Source organism: Pseudorasbora parva, chromosome 3 (genome assembly GCF_024679245.1).
Source record: "Pseudorasbora parva isolate DD20220531a chromosome 3, ASM2467924v1, whole genome shotgun sequence".
NCBI classification, from domain to species: domain Eukaryota; kingdom Metazoa; phylum Chordata; class Actinopteri; order Cypriniformes; family Gobionidae; genus Pseudorasbora; species Pseudorasbora parva.
Genome location: NC_090174.1, coordinates 54,762,612 through 54,779,808, shown reverse-complemented (window position 1 = coordinate 54,779,808; position 17,197 = coordinate 54,762,612). Strand labels below are relative to the sequence as shown.

Here is a 17,197-nt window from a genome sequence, read left to right as displayed (position 1 = left end):
TTGAAGCCAATACGGAAGTAACAAACTACAATTCATCAACTGGCCACTAGGGACAGGCTCCAGAAGGGAGCAGAATCTCATTGAGACTTTACACCAACTTTACAGCAGAAAAAAAAAACATTTACAACCTGGTACAAATTGTAGTTTTGGTCTATACCGCTAATTTTGCCCTTCATGACAACTGTGAGGGGTGTTTTTTTTAAATAACTCATTCGTTTACATTATATAAAGCCTTAAAGTTCTGCATAATTAACGGCGTGGTCACTTTGATTGACAGGTGGCTAGCCATTTACCCGCTGTCTGTTAGTCTTCACGTCACCTCAGCTCCGCCCAAGTCCCGCCGCTTTGCCCATTTTCTGTTATCCGCAATGATGCGTTGCCTATAGGCTTATATAGAGAAGGTTTTTATATAGAACATTTAAAATAGAACCTTTTCTATTTTATATAGAAAAGGTTCTATATAAAACCTTAAAGGGGGGGTGAAACACTCAGTTTCAGTCAATCTCGTGTCAATCTTGAGTACCTATAGAGTAGTATTGCATCCTTCATATCTCCGAAATGTCTTTAGTTTTATTGTATTTATAAAAGAAATATGGGCTGTACCGAGTCTTTCCGGAAAAAACCGAGCGCCTGGAGGCGTATCGTGTGGGCGGAGCTAAAGAATGACGATCGCGAACAAAGCGGTGATGTCCTCAAGCGTGGAGAAACTCATGGCTATCACAGATAATGATCCAGAATCATTCGGAGGCTGAAATAAATCGAACAGGAGAAACAGCAACACAGGACGTCCGTCTCTGTGGTATGTACTGTATTTAGTGGCCTGTCAACATTTGTGTGTCTTTACTCGCAGTTTATGAGGACATGATTCGGTTTATGGACTATTGTATGTGACTAAAACTTAGCAGTAGCAAGCAAAACGGTTTTGCACGTCAGACTAGTGTAACGTTATAACTTACATAGAACAACAAATGACGAAGCACGCGATCGTGTCGTTTACTGATGTTTACTCACGCGACGAGCCAACAGCACAGACATTTGAAGCAGTTTTACTCACCGGCTGCTTCCAAAGCAGGACCGAACCTTTATCGCTGGGACCGCTCCGTCAAAAACACACTTCTTTGGTATGATTTGGTAAAGTCCTGACAGAAGTGAACGGTGGAGATCCACTTTTGCGAAGCGACTGAAACGATGTTGTGAAGCTTCCCGTCATTTCTGCGTTCAAATCGGTTCAAATGCAGCGCTGCCTTCCCGGAATGCTGTGCTGAAGCGTTGAAGTCGCTCGACGTCAACCATAGGAATAAAGTGGAGCGCGGCGCCTGGATCGACTGGATCTGCACCTGAGCGAGTGTTTCCGGCCGTGCATTTCCTCTCTCGCTCTAGTCACGCGCGTGCACCCTACCGGGAGAAGAGCCCGTACGGCCCATACAAGGACCTTCTGCTCTATTAACGTCAAGTAGACCCATACTCGAAAAAACTCTCCGAAACTTGTGAGAAACCGGAAGGAGTATTTTTAACACAGAAATACTCCATCAAACGTCCAACATTAGTTTTTGAAACTTTGTCTATGTTTAGGATGGGAATCCAAGTCTTTAACAGTGTAAAAAGCTCAGTATGCATGAAACAGCATTTCACCCCCCCTTTAAAAGGTTCCATCAGCGCTACGTATTTGGAACCCCTAAAAGGTTCTATATAGAACCCTTTTTAAGTGTCAAAATGGTTCTTTCTTGTCATTATAGAACCTTTTTAGCATAAAATGTTCTTTGGGGTTCTATATAGAACCATAGGGTTCTTTACTCAACTCCAAAGAACCTTTTATGCTAAAAAGGTTCTATAATGACAAGAAAGAACCATTTTGACACTTAAAAAGGGTTCTATATAGAACCTTTTAGGGGTTCCAAATATGTAGCGCTGATAGAACCTTTTAAGATTCTATATAGAACCTTTTTTTTCTAAGAGTGTAGATGGCAATGAGAGCTCGTCTCTACTTTACACTTCAAAACTGCTCTGCAGAATCCTGTAGGTGATGTCACTGACACTGTGTCCATTTTTTTTTTTTACAGTCTATGGTCATAGCTCATACGTCCCCATTGTAAAGTTTGCTGTTTTGGTATTTGTAAATATTACTTCACCTTTCTTTGGTGTACTGGAAAACATTGATAAGCATTTCATAAGTTTTAAAGGCTGGACAAAAACATTAAATAAATGAGTATGTGATCATTAATTAATGAACGAAAGTGTCAATGTTTACAGAATTACTACTTCTTCTTTGTAACCCGTGCAATTTGCTCTGGTATGCTGGATATCAGCTTTTAGACCAAATCCTGACTGATGATCCTGACATATATTTAATCACAATTTATAGACTTCTGCTTGTCCGATTGCCTTTTGAGGATTGACCACAAACTCTCTATGGGATTAAGATCCAGGGACACATGCATCACTCTTGCTTTGAAACATGCGCTTCATCATGCTGGCAAATGCATGGATCATGGCTACATTGCTCCTGGATTGTTGGGAGAAGTTGCTCTGTAGGATATTTTGATTCCATTTTTTTATTCACGTGTTTTTGGGCAGAATTGTGAGCGTGCCCACTCACCTGGTCTCGGGATGCTTCACTGTTGGCACGACACAAGACTCGTGGTAGCATTCACCTTTTCTTCTCTTGGCAATTTTCCTGATGTCCCAAACAGTCAGAACAAGGCTTCATAAGAGAACATGACTTTTCGCAAGACGTTTGTTGTCCAATCCCTGCAGCATTTCAGTCTGTCCTTCTTGCTTTTCTTGGAAAGAATTGGCTTCTTTGCTGCTCTTCTTGACATGCTGTCGTATAGCCTTGGCCTCAGTTCTGCAGATCCACTTGAAACCACCAGCTGCCAATATTGAGCCGCTCAGCACAGGCGCTGTCGATCCTGTAGCTGACGGTCCTGTGGTGCTTACTGGATACTTTGAGACGTCCGGAAGCCTTTTTCACAGCAGGTGAACTTTCAGGTGCAATATTCTTTACAGCAATTTTATTGCATGTGAAGCCATTTTAATGCCAAGTAATGATGTCTGCATGTCTTTCGTTGGTAATTATTGCTAATTTTCACCACTGTTCCTTGGAGCACTTTTGATAGATACTGACCACTGCAGACCGGGAACACCCCACAAGAGCTGCAGTTTTGGAGATGCTCTGACACAGTCATCTAGCCATCACAATTTGGCCCTTCCATTATTCCTGCTTTCAATACATCAACTTTGAGGCCAAAATGTTCACTTGCAGCCTAATATATCCCAGTGTCGCGATGATATGTAATTTTGCATTTTAAATAACTTCTTATTTTTTAATGTTAAAATATATGTATTTTGTAATTTGTAACTAAATTGTTAAACTAAACCCGAGCCAATTTAACCAATGAAACTGACCATCCTTGTCGAGCGGACCATTGTACTATGTTTGGTGTAGTTTAAAAATAATAAAAAAAATAATAATAATTGCACCTCTTCTGCCACCCAAAATGTCAGTTGTATCTTAGCTGTTCACAACTCATACCTTTACTTATCCCACAAACCAACGTAAACAAAAGCAAAGTAGTACAGCTCATCATAAATCCCCTTCTACTGTGACTGCTTTATCTAATTACAAAATAAATGCAGGTTAATCTGGATTCTCAGTAAACACTCGAGAAGCACAGCGTCATGTTAACGCGCCATCATTTGATGTGCCAAAACTGTGGATATCTGGAACACCTCACCCATGCCTTCTCTTAAACGCTAATCCCCGGACACCCAGTTAGCTTTCAGCGTGTGTCGTAACAAATACCGATCTCTGTAAACGTCCATGAGAGAGGCTCAAAATGGAAAGGATTAATACATAACAGGCCTTATGGAGGGCAGACACCTGATATTGTAGTGCAGTAATGCTATCTCTGTCTCCATAGAGGAAGGCAGGCCTCAGCGGGCTGTGCGACAGCATCCCAACGGCTGTTTTTAGCTGATTCAGAATGTGCCTGCATTCAAATTGGGCTTTTGTTATTTAGATATATTGTTTATTGTCATGTGTTTATTCATTGTGAGAATATTACATAAAAGACTTTTAGCTGCAGTGAAATTCAGCAATATGTGAACATTTACATAATCGCTTTATCTGCAGCTGTCCCAAAGGTTCACTTGATGTAGTAATACAATTAATAGGTTTAATTAAAGAAATCACAAATATTATTAATTTGTTGACACACACATGCATACATATATATATATATATATATATATATATATATATATATATATATAAGGTTGTTATTTTTTTGTAGATAATACACTGTTCAAAAACTTGGGGTTAGTAAGATTTTTTTATTGTTTTTAAAATAAGTTTCTTATGCTCACCAAGTTCAAAAAATATTGTAATATTATGAAACATTATTAACATTTTCTATTTTAAAATAATACATTTTTACTCCAGTGCTCAATGTCACATGATACTTCAGCAATCATTCTAATATGCCAATTTGAAACGTTTCTTATTATCAACGTTGCAATTTATAATATTTGTGGTAACCACCACGATACATTTTTCAGGATTATTTGATGACTAGAAAGAACAGCATTAACATTGTAAAGTGTTTAATGTCATTTTTGATCAATTTAATGCATCCTTGCTGAATAAAGTATTAATTTCTTTAAAAAAAAAAATCTCACTGACCCCAATCTTTTAAACAATATTGTACTGACTTTTTGTTGTTGTTTACATCAATACCTCTTTTAAATGGATTTTTTTGTGATATAATGAGTAATTATAGCTATTTAACATATTTGAAAGACCAATGTTAACATTTAATATGCCTTAAATGCAAAAGAAAGACTTGTTTTGTTTAACATTTATTACAGAGCCTAATTCATCTTTTAACAGTTTTACATTGAAATAAAATAAAATGTGACGTTTACTTGTATTATTACGTTTATTGAGGAAAGTGAAAAAGTCAGTATTATTTGCTTTTTCTGTTTGATTGCACTTCTTTTACGTTAACGTTTAAGATAATGCATTCATTTTTATGTTACATGAATAAAACTACTAGTAAAAAATCAATATTTTTATGTGAGGATTGACCCTCTTGATTAATTAGTAAAAAAATCTATTTTTAAGATTAATCTGTCCATCACTAAACATCCCTTTTGCTATGGGGATTTGAGCAAATCCCTTACTGTAATTATGAAACTCATCCTGCTGAAACTCAAACTCAAACTCAAACTCATCCTGAAACTCATCTGTGCTACAAACATCAATGACATCTTATGCTTGTTGAGGAGAGGTGTGCTATTACATTTCCAAGTACTGTAATCAGAATTACGGTTTTTGCCTGAAGGATGATAAAATTGGTGCATTTCTAGATAATAATAATAAATAAAAAAAAATGCATCATGTCCTACATGAAATAAGTGCAACATGAAAAACATGTATAAAAAAATAAACCTCCCTTTTGATCAGCTTAATCAAGTGAGAGCTTTATTTGCTTTATTCTAATTATTATGCCCTGTCATCGTATCCAAGTAGCTCCACCCGCACCGGAAACTCATTAGACCAAGTTCAAATTTAGTCCGTGGGCGTTTTTTAAGATGATACTGACTCCTCAGTTATCATCAGTTATGTTATGCTCAGTTATGCTCTTCAGCTGCAGTGTGTTGTGAGCGATTGGCCGTTCTGATCCGCCTGTGATTTTCTTGGATGCCATATTCCTCTTTGGTTGTGGACAGACAAATTGCTTGTCACATCAAGCCTGGCGAGGACACAGCGCAATGAGTCCACACTCACGGTCTGATATTAGCCTGTTCTTCAACCAGACTCGGAGGTGTTTTGATCCTTCCTCTGCTTTCTAATGAAATTTACTGGCCGTCTCAGGAACAGTGGGGTGCTACACTGGTTCAGGATAACATCATTTACTGAGAGGAAGAGACGAGAGATTGTCTGCGCTGCCCACACAATATATGAAAAACCTGTAATTGCTGCCTTCCTTACCAATGTGGAGATAAAAGAGGACAAATACATCCTGCTATGAACACGTCTCTATGCCTCCACATGAATCATGTAGGATGATTTACCTAAAATTGAAAAACAATAATGTTAACAATATTGGAAAGTAAAGCTTTATTTACAAAACTCTTATATACATCTCAGCATGTATGATTATAATACATAAGGATTATTTCTTTTTACAATTATTGACAACTATAATATACTCTATAACGTGCACAGAAGAGTAAAAAATTATATTAGACACCCAGATGCGAGCGATTGCCCTTTGAAAGAATAACAGTCAAGATCAGTATCAGAACAACAGACAAATCCTAGTTGATGGACGGACGGACGGACGGACGGACGGACAGACAGAGAGACAGATAGATAGATAGATAGATAGATAGATAGATAGATAGATAGATAGATAGATAGATAGATAGATAGATAGATAGATAGATAGATAGATAGATAGATAGATAGATAGATAGATAGATAGATAGATAGATAGATAGATAGATAGATAGATAGATAGATAGATAGATAGATAGATAGATAGATAGGGAGTGAGATTGGGAGTGTACAGTGATAGATAGATATAGATAGATAGATAGATAGATAGATAGATAGATAGATAGATAGATAGATAGATAGATAGATAGATAGATAGATAGATAGATAGATAGATAGATAGATAGATAGATAGATAGATAGATAGATAGATAGATAGATAGATAGATAGATAGATAGATAGATAGACAGACAGATGACCTTTAATGACATTCCATTATTAATCTGTAGTGTTTAATATGGAGTTGGCCCACCCTTTGCAGCAATAACAGCTTCAACTCTTCTGAGAAGACTTTCCTCAAGGTTTAGGAGTGTGTTTATGGGAATGTTTGATAATTCTTCTAGAAGCACATTTGTGAGGTCAGGCACTGATGTTGGACGAGAAGGCCTGGCTCTCAGTCTCCGCTCTAATTCATCCCAAATGTGTTCTATCGGGTTGAGGTCAGGACTCTGTGCAGGCCAGTCCAGTTCCTCCACACCAAACTCGCTCATCCATGTCTTTATGGACCGACACTTTGTGAACTGGTGTGCAGTAGGAAGATGCCATCCATGAAATTGTCCAAAATGTCTTGGTGTGCTGAAGCATTAAGAGTTCCTTTCACTGGAACTAAGGGGCCAAGCTCAACCCCTGAAAAACAACCCCCCCCCCCCCCCCAAACTTTACACTTGGCACAATGCAGTCAGGAAAGTACCCTTCTCCTGGCAACTGCCAAACCCAGACCCGTCTATGGGATTGCCATACAGAGAAGCATGATTCATCACTCCAGAGAACACATCTCCACTGCTCTTGATTCAATGCTTTGCATTGTGCTTGGTGATTCTTGGATGCAGCTGCTCGGCCATGGAAACCCATTCGATGAAGCTTTCTGCGCACTGTTCTTGACCTGATCTGAAGGTCACACACAGTTTGGAGGTCTGCAGCTATTGCAGAAAGTTGGTGACTTCTGCGCAGTATTTTCTGACGTGATTTTACGTGGCTTTGTGACTGTTGTTCCCAATTGCTTCTTCTTTGTTATAATACCACTAACACTTGACCGTGGTAGTAAGATCATTTCACAAATGGACTTATTGCACAGGTACCATGCTTGAATTCACTGAGCTCCTGAGAGTGACCCATTCTTTTATAAATGTTTGTAGTAGCGTCTGCATGTGCTTGTTTATATACACCTTTGTCCATGGAAGTGATTGGATTTGACTGGTGATTGATGTCTCCATACTTTTGGCAATATAATTTAGACAGACAGACAGATAGATACAGTAAGACAAATAGACAGAAAGATAGAAAGAAGCTTTTTGTGATCTATTTCTTTTTAGTTCCTGAAATAGTCAATAGGAAAAACTGGTGTTTTGAACACCCGTAACAGAATAAGAAAACTACTCAAGACTGTGGACAGAAATTGCAACAAATTGGAATGTTATCTGGTTTCAATGAGCAACCTTGAACTGAAACATCCTGACTCGGTGAGCATGGCCTTGCCACAACCATACTAGAAGCGGATAAAGCCGGACATGCTGTGCTCTTAATGCACAAGAGATGAGGCAGAAACAGAATTACAGTCTTAACCTCATTCTTTTCCCATTTTGCAAACCACAACAAAGAAGCCCAATGGAAATGTAATACAAACCCCCATATTTGCTCGGTGAAGCCCCGGAATGGTTTATGGTATTTCACTAAAGTAAAAAAAAAATTGGTGTAACACAAAACCAAGGTGAAAGTGACCTGCACTGGCATTTACACTGTACACTCCCAAGCCTCTTTTTCTGGGAGCTTTTCTTTAAACCAGGGGTTGACAACCTGCTTATATAAAGTGCTATTTTCTTGTTAATCACTGGGCCATACCCCTCACCTTAAATAAAAGATGTCCCGTGTTACCACTATGTAAATTAATTATGCAATTCATTGCCTTGTTGTTTACTCTTTCTCTCTTTTTATGAACTTAATTGAACTGGCATTGCAGTTCTCTTTGAGTCATGTGTCAAGTGTTGATGACTTGTAATTGTTTGTTCTTCCTTATCGTTTGTTTATCGTCTTCACTTTATTTTTTTGAAACACATTATTTCATTTCATTGTTTTGCTTCTCTTCAGCTATGATAAAGAAACATCCACTCTTGCATTGCATGTTAATGCATTTTGGGGGCAGAACAATGAATGGAAGGGTGTGTTTGATTGGGTTGATTTAAAATATCAACAGTGTTTCTAAGAAATCACGTTCTGTGCCTTTAATATTGTCCTACCAGCAAAACGTAAACAAAATAAAAAACGTATCAAAGCAAATTCAGAACACATTTAGAAGCACCACTCACATTTTATTTATAAAAAGTAAATATCATTTTTGATTATTATCGGGTTTTATATTGTGCAAAGTGACAGACAATTTATCAAAAGACCCTTTCCCACAGAGCCTTGATTGCATACAATTTCTCTCTCTCTCTCTCTCTCTCTCTCTCTCTCTCTCTCTCTCTCTCTCTCTCTCTCTCTCTCTCTCTCTCTCTCTCTCTCTCTCTCTCTCTCTCTCTCTCTCTCTCATCTGTTCATTAACATCTATTGAACACCTGTTCAATTTCTCATTAATGAAATTATCTAATCAACCAATCACAAGCCAGTTGCTTCAATGCATCAAGACAATCTCCTGAACTCCAAACTGAATATCAGAATGGGAAAGAAAGGTGATTTAAGCAATTTTGAGCGTGGCAGGGTTGGTGGAGCCAGACGGGCGGGTCTGATTATTTCAAAATCTGCTCAGTTACTGGGATCTTCACGCACAACCATTTCTAGGGTTTACAAAGAATGGTGTGAAAAGGGAAAAACATCCAGTATGCCACAGTCCTGTGGGAGAAAATGCCTTGTTGATGCTAGAGGTCAGAGGAGAATGGGCCGACTGATTCAAGCTGATAGAAGAGCAACTTTGACTGAAATAACCACTCGTTACAACCGAGGTATGCAGAAAAGCATTTGTGAAGCCACTAACTTGAGGCGGATGGGCTACAACAGTAGAAGACCCCACCGGGTACCACTCATCTCCACTACAAATAGGAAAAACAGGCTACAATTTGTACGAGCTCACCAAAATTGGACAATTGAAGATTGGAAAAATGTTGCCTGGTCTGATGAGTCTTGATTTCTGTTGAGACATTCAGATGGTAGAGTCAGAATTTGGCGTAAACAGAATGAGAGCATGGATCCATTGTTACTTGTTACCACTTTGCAGGCTGGTGGTGGTGGTGTAATGGTGTGGGGGATGTTTTATTGGCACACTTTAGGCCCCTTAGTGCCAATTGTCTCTGATGGCTACTTGAATGGCTACATTCAAAATTTCAAATTAGTTTCTTGAACATGACAAAAAGTTCTAAAATGGCCTCCACAGTCCCCAGATCTCAACCCAATTGAGCATCTTTGGGATGTGGTGGAACGGGATACCCCAATTTCTGTTAGTTTTTATGATGCTGATGTTAGTTTAGTTGTTTGTTCTTTAAATAAGTTTGTTTTTAGTTAGCTATTTGATGCTATAAAAACAGAGGTGTGACATTATGATTGACAGCTGAGATTGGTGGCTTCTCTGAGCAAAGTAGGGTGGGGGAGGCCTTGATATCATCACACCACTTCATGCTCAATACTGCACGGACTCTTGTTTAAGGTTCACTACTGTACAGACTCGAGACCTAAGATGTCAGTGCCATATTGGGACACTGGCAGCTTCACTTACTACAATGGAAAAGAGTGTAGGTGAGTCACCCATTTTTTTTTTTTTTTTACAGTTTATAGTGTGAACGCACGTTTAACAGAGGTCATCTAGTAGTCACAGTGCGAGTAAACCTCACTCCTCTGACCTCAAGAGATGCTCTAGTGACTGACACTAGAGCTTGCAGCCTTTAGCCTCCTTGTTAGAGCGTCCGACTGTCATTCTCATGTTCGAGTCCCATTTGGAGCGGGAGGTTCGAACAGGAGGGGTTACACACGCACAGATTCCAGAAAGTCAGTGGCAGTGTGAATGAACCAAAATCAAACTAAAAATCTCATTAACAGTGTATATTTTGTGAAATGGGCTTAGGTTGTAATATTTACATGAAATTGGAACAGCAACAATTTTGGGTAAGGAGGCGTTCGCATAGAATGCTACAAAAGCCATACCTTGCTTTTAAGTGAGATCCAGACAATTTACTTAACTTCACACAGCAAAATAATAATAATAATAATAATAATAATAATAATAATAATAATAATAATAATAATAATAATAATAATAAAAAAAAAAAATATATATATATATATATATATATATATATATATATATATATATATATATATATATATATATATATATATATATATATATATATATATATATATATATATTTATTTATTTATATTGCTTTTTTTGCTTTAAGAATCTGTTGTTGAAGAGAGTGGGGAAAAAAAAAGCTTGAGATGGAAGCCTGAGCAGAAATCAGCCTTGAGTTAGAAAAAAAAAGTATTGTTTGCCAAGAAACTCTGAGAAAAACAACTGATGTACATTATATTTCATTATATTTAAAAAAAAAAAAAAAAAAGTAATCTGTACCTATAGAGACCTCAGTACCTGTTCAGCTCGCCGGTCGGCCACATCTGTGTCACATATTGGCACCTTTTTTTTCCTCAGATCCTTAACCGTCAGACTAGCAACACCCACCCAGCCTGTCGAACAAACAAACAAGCATTTGAAAAGGTCAACATGTCTAGGAACACCATCGTAGACAGACCGTGCTGAACGTCACAAATCATAGCTGACTGAACAAACAAGCGGTTTGGTGGCAATTTTGCTGGCAGTTATGAAAGCTCTGACATTACTGACACAGCACACTTAAAAAAGGGGGAAAACAAACTGTCAGTTAGTGCAGAAGGTTTAGGACATTTCTAAACAAGATGGGTGATGCTTCAATAAAAATATATATTTACCTGAGACAAATATAAACCACAAGTGGGATGTGTGTGGCAAAAAAAATAAAATAATAAAAAAAATAGTTTGAGACCATATGCTAACAAATACAGTATGAAACCCATGCTGTATTGCTTATTCTGGTATTGCCTATTATTGATGGAAAAAAACCAGAATGTATTCAGCAGAAGTTACAATATTAACTCCATTAATATTAGTGATTATAAAGGTTCAAATTTTGCTAAATATTAAATTGACCCTCCACAAATGATTTTGTCAATAAAGATACATTTAATTTAAGATGCTATATCATACATTTCATTCAGGAGCATACATTTTAAACATTAAAACTACCTACATATGTGTATGTGTCACGCCCTCACAATCATCAGTCACAACCACACACATGTTCCCCATCACCATCATTCTGAACTCCTGGGCACCATCACCAGTCACCACTACAGGTCCTTCTCAAAAAATTAGCATATGTGATAAAAGTTCATTATTTTCCATAATGTAATGGTAAAAATTAAACTTTCATATATTTTAGATTCATTGCACACTACCTGAAATATTTCAGCTAGCTGCATTGACCCGCCCTTGATAAAACACAGTGGACCAACACCAGCAGCTGACATGGGACCCCAGACCATCACTGACTGTGGGTACTTGACACTGGACTTCAGGCATTTTGGCATTTCCTTCTCCCCAGTCTTCCTCCAGACTCTGGCACCTTGATTTCCGAATGACATGCAAAATTTGCTTTCATCCGAAAAAAGTACTTTGGACCACTGAGCAACAGTCCAGTGCTGCTTCTCTGTAGCCCAAAAGTGGCTTGACCTGGGGAATGTGGCACCTGCAGCCCATTTCCTGCACACGCCTGTGCACGCTGGCTCTGGATGTTTCTACTCCAGACTCAGTCCACTGCTTCCGCAGGTCCCCCAAGGTCTGGAATCGGTCCTTCTCCACAATCTTCCTCAGGGTCCGGTCACCTCTTCGTTGTGCAGCGTTTTTTGCCACACTTTTTCCTTCCCACAGACTTCCCACTGAGGTGTCTTGATACAGCACTCTGGGAACAGCCTATTCGTTCAGAAATTTCTTTCTGTGTCTTACCCTCTCGCTTGAGGGTGTTAATGATGGCCTTCTGGACAGGGTCGGGGCGGCAGTCTTACCCATGATTGCGGTTTTGAGCAATGAACCAGGCTGGGAGTTTTTAAAAGCCTCAGGAATCTTTTGCAGGTGTTTAGAGTTAATTAGTTGATTCAGATGATTAGGTTAATAGCTCGTTTAGAGAACCTTTTCATGATATGCTAATTTTTTAAGATTTCATGAGCTGTATGCCAAAATCATCAGTATTAAAACAATAAAAGACCTGCAATATTTCAGTTGGTGTGCAATAAATCTAATCATTACATTATGGAAAATAATGAACTTTTATCACATATGCTAATTTTTTGAGAAGGACCTGTATATCAACCCGGCTCACCTTTACTCCCATTGTCTGGTCTTGCACCGATCCCATCATTGACTCCCTGTCCTGCCTAGAAGCATTCATCTGTACCCATCTTCGTCTTCATCATCATCGTCCTCTTTGTCTTCACCTTCATCATCTTCACCATCATTGTCCTTCATCTAAGTGTCACCATCCCTTTAAGTATAACCTGTGTCTGAAACCTCTGATAATAAACCTTGCACTTGCACTAATCCCTCTGTGTCTGACAGTATGCTACTATGTACAAGTTAGTAAGCTGTTTTTAATGTCTTTTATAGAAGTCTCTAATGCACACCAATGCTGCAATTAATTTATTAAAAATACAGTAAATGTAGTATCATTACAGTTTAAAAGAACTGTTTTGTATTTTAAAATGCAATTTATTATTGTAATGTTATAGCTGAATTATTAGCATCATTACTCCAGTCTTCTTCAGTCACATGATCCTTCAGAAATTATTCTAATGCTGATTTGCTGCTCAAGAAACATTTATTAGAGTTGAAAACAGTTGTGGTGCTTCATATTTTTGTGGAAACCATGATACAGGTGTTTTTCAGGATTCTTTGATGAATAGAAAGTCCAATATATATATATATATACAGGTCGCTCTAAGGAGATCCGTGAATTCAAGATTGAGGTATCGTGATAGGTTGTCCATTAGCAATAAGTCCATTTATGAAATTTCCTCAGTACTAAAAATGACACGGTCAACTGTTAGTGGTATGATAACAAAGTGGAAGCAATTGGAAACAACAGCAACTTCAACCTCCAAACATCATGTGGCCTTTATATTAACAGCAAGTCAAAAGAGGGCCACCTGTGACTGTGAAATTTTGAAGCCCCATGATCCATGAAGTGTTTTTGGGCATTTTAGATGGCTGATCACTGACCAAAGTCAAGAGCCCATCCTAGCGTCTCATTCTAGTATCTAAATATGGCTCAGATCAGATCCCTCCTTTAATGCAAGTCTAAGGAATTTTTGGGTCTGTATTTTCAGACCTCGTTTTACGTTTGATTGCTTAGTAAAGTATTAGCAACAGTAAATATTAGGGCTGCACGTTTTCAAGTTTTTCATTAACCGTTAACCGAGGCCCTTAGCGGTTAATACTCTGTTAACCATAGTGTGCGTCAGGGTTATTTTTAGCTTATTAATTTGACGACCGCCATCTCCGTAGTGAACGCGCCTATATAGAGAAATGCACATCATGGATTACATAATCAGGAAGTAGCCTATTTCTTTTCGTTTTAAATTGTTAAAAGACATTTCAAGCTTTCTTAAGATATATTTCATGTCTGTGAGGCCTACGCTGAGTTTCGTTAAATTAGGATGAGATGCGCTCCAGTTCACGAGCAATGCAAGTGGCCGCGAGGGCGCCTGCATGATAAGGGCATGCAGTAAAATATGCAGCCGAGAATGATTCACACAGCGTTTGACTCGCGCGGCTGAGCCTCTCCCGGCAGAGAGTTCAAGCATCTGTGGACTCGTTCCTTCAGCTCTGGCCATCTTGCTTTCAGTCCGCGATTTGCTTTTTTTGTTTTCTTCATTACAGTTAAAGTAACGTCTGCTTTTCGCTAGTTCCTCACAAGTTTCTCACTTCAAACTTTCTTTCTTCTGCTCCGTTATGTACAGCGCATGCGGCTCCCGCTCTGCCCTAATGCGACTTATAGTCCAGTGCGACTTATGTTATTTTCCTCATTTCCTCATATTTTCATGATGCATTTTTGGAATGCAACTTATACTCCGGAGCGACTTATAGCCTGAAAAATGCGGTAAGCACTGCATTGCAATACTTACATTTTGCCTCGTCACTCTCAATTTTAAAGTGCTCCCACGCTCTACTTTTCTTTGCCCGCTTCATGTTAGAAAGCTGGTCATGACTTCTTCTTGTGGATATTACAAATGTCTGGGAGCGCTCTGGAGCTCTCTAGTGGTGCAAAAATATATTACAACTAAATTCAAAGCACGTCATTGACGCCACTTAACCGAGCAAAATGTTTCACTCGGTTACGCACTTTTAAACGGTTAATCGGTTAACCATGGACACCCCTAGTAAATATGAAGTGTAACTTTAGGCCACAAACCTAATCATTCATAATCATTCATAATCATTCACTTCACATTATAAAACTGAGAACTGTGAGACGCCCCACCTGTAGTTACGCATCATAATGTCATGAAAACTGTTACAAAAATTCTTAGGCTACATCTTGGAATTGGTGATTCCAAGAAAAATGATTTTAATGTGCACTGCCTTTGAGTTTCTCAAGAAAATCAGAGCTCTAATGCCACTGTGGTGGAGGGATTTTGGAAAGTTCTTCAGACGGTAACCCTCTTTATGATTACATGTTTGAGTTATGTAACTAGGCACCCTGGCACACTGAAACCGTCATTACAGGACACAAACGCATAAAAAAATAGATGGGGGGCTGTTTTAAAGGCAGTTTAAATTGAAACGCAGCAACAACCTTGGACATTTCCCTGTTTACCAAACGATCAATGATGCTCTCACAGATGTCCTTACAGAAGCTGATTGCGCTGCTAAACTGAATCTTGCTCATTTCAAAGCACGACAGTCCACCTTTGACATTTTCAGCAACCCTTTTACTGCCGCTGTAGACAGTGTGCCGGTAAACACTAAAACAACTGCCAGATCCGTATGAAAGTCTGAAAGCAAAGTTTCAAACTGCTTTAACACTCACGCTTCATTTCTAGTGCCAACTTTCGACAGCCTCTACCTGAGACTAATACGTTTTTTTTCCATTAAGAATTTCAGTAATTACAGATAGCATCAACATAATGAAAACCTCCTCCATGTTTTATAAAATATCACTGGCAACACAAACAAGCTGATTTGGCATCTTGAATAAAATGACAGGATTTCATGAATAACACACCAAATTAACTTCACTACAGTTTAAATGTATGAAGTATATAAAGTCATGATGTCTTCAAAGGCAAAAAAAGAAGCTGTTTTGTTTTTTGAGCTTTAGTTTATTGATTCTGCTGTCAATCATTATGAATCTGGCCAATCAATGGCCGATAGCCAATAATTATGGTAATTGTGGATGATAGTTTTCTTTCTGCCAGTAAAACATGATAGACTAGCCATTGCCTGAAAGGACAAATGTTACGTGCATTTAGAGCATTAGAAATGACTATACATAAATCCTGCACTATGGTCTTATTATTTCCAAAAATAGGTGAGCCAAGCTTGTAGCATCACACTCAAAAAAGGCTGTAATTTAGCGCCAAACAAGGTTTGAGCAAAGGCTGTGCATACTTATGTAGGTGATACATTTAAAAAAAAAATCTGTGGCCAAATTTTATCATCAAATCATAAAAGCTGATTTTCTTTACACAGTGTTGTATCAGCTAGTATAACCGCACACGTTTGTCGTATTAGACTAGCAGATACTGATGGTGGTCATCCATCTCCATGTTGTCCTTGATGGAGGAGACCATATGTGCCAGAGATTAAAGCCAGATTAAATCACACAGAGCCCATGGTCCTAATGAAAGACCGCCTCAAACTCATCTTTTTTTAAAAGAAAAATGTGACACCCCCAACCCCGCCCACCCTTCAAGCGATCCTTTTAACCTCTTACACAAACGTCATGCTACGTTTAAGGCCATTCACTGTCCTACTGTATATCTGTCTCACTGTTTCAGGTGTTACTGATACCATTTTCCATAATCCCATCCTGGAAATTGTCTTGCTAATCTCTTCAGGAAAAACATCTAACTGGCCTAACAGTTTTTGGTTGTAATAATGGATCACATTCACTTTGAACTGTGAGATCGGCAAGCTTGTCCTTAAATGCTTTCTGGGTTGATGGTCGTTTATCAAATCTGCCTCTCTGTTTGGATGATTCCGGAGGATTATCTGTATAATCCGTAACACTGTGAACTTTCCTTGAAGCTGCTTTTACCTTCAGTCACCCTGGGTGATCTGGTGCCAAAGCTGCTCCTCTACGCCCGGACAGGGAGGGCCAGATAAACTTCAACTGTTTGGAAAACAATGTGCGCTAAGAATAATCCATGCAAATAATTACTGTTTGCCAGGCAGGCAAATGTTCCAGTGGTTTATATGAGTAATATTGTTCGTCAGTGGGTAGGAAGAACAAGCCTGCCAATTTAGCAAACAATACAAATTGTGTAAGTTTGTGTAAGTCATTCTAATCACCTTTGAATGAAAGCTTTCTGACAATCTGCATATTGACATTTTTCATATT

The 17,197-nt window shown here is 38.5% G+C and overlaps 1 long non-coding RNA gene across 1 annotated transcript; it reads right to left on the bottom strand.

The window, feature by feature from the left end:
* Positions 1-4,487: 4,487 nt before the first annotated feature.
* On the bottom strand, positions 4,488-13,310 carry LOC137072061 (uncharacterized). The gene is made up of 4 exons (XR_010904606.1): positions 12,959-13,310; positions 11,137-11,231; positions 5,993-6,075; positions 4,488-5,916 (listed from the first exon to the last, which is right to left on the bottom strand). It is a non-coding gene; the product is annotated as an uncharacterized lncRNA (long non-coding RNA).
* Positions 13,311-17,197: the final 3,887 nt, after the last annotated feature.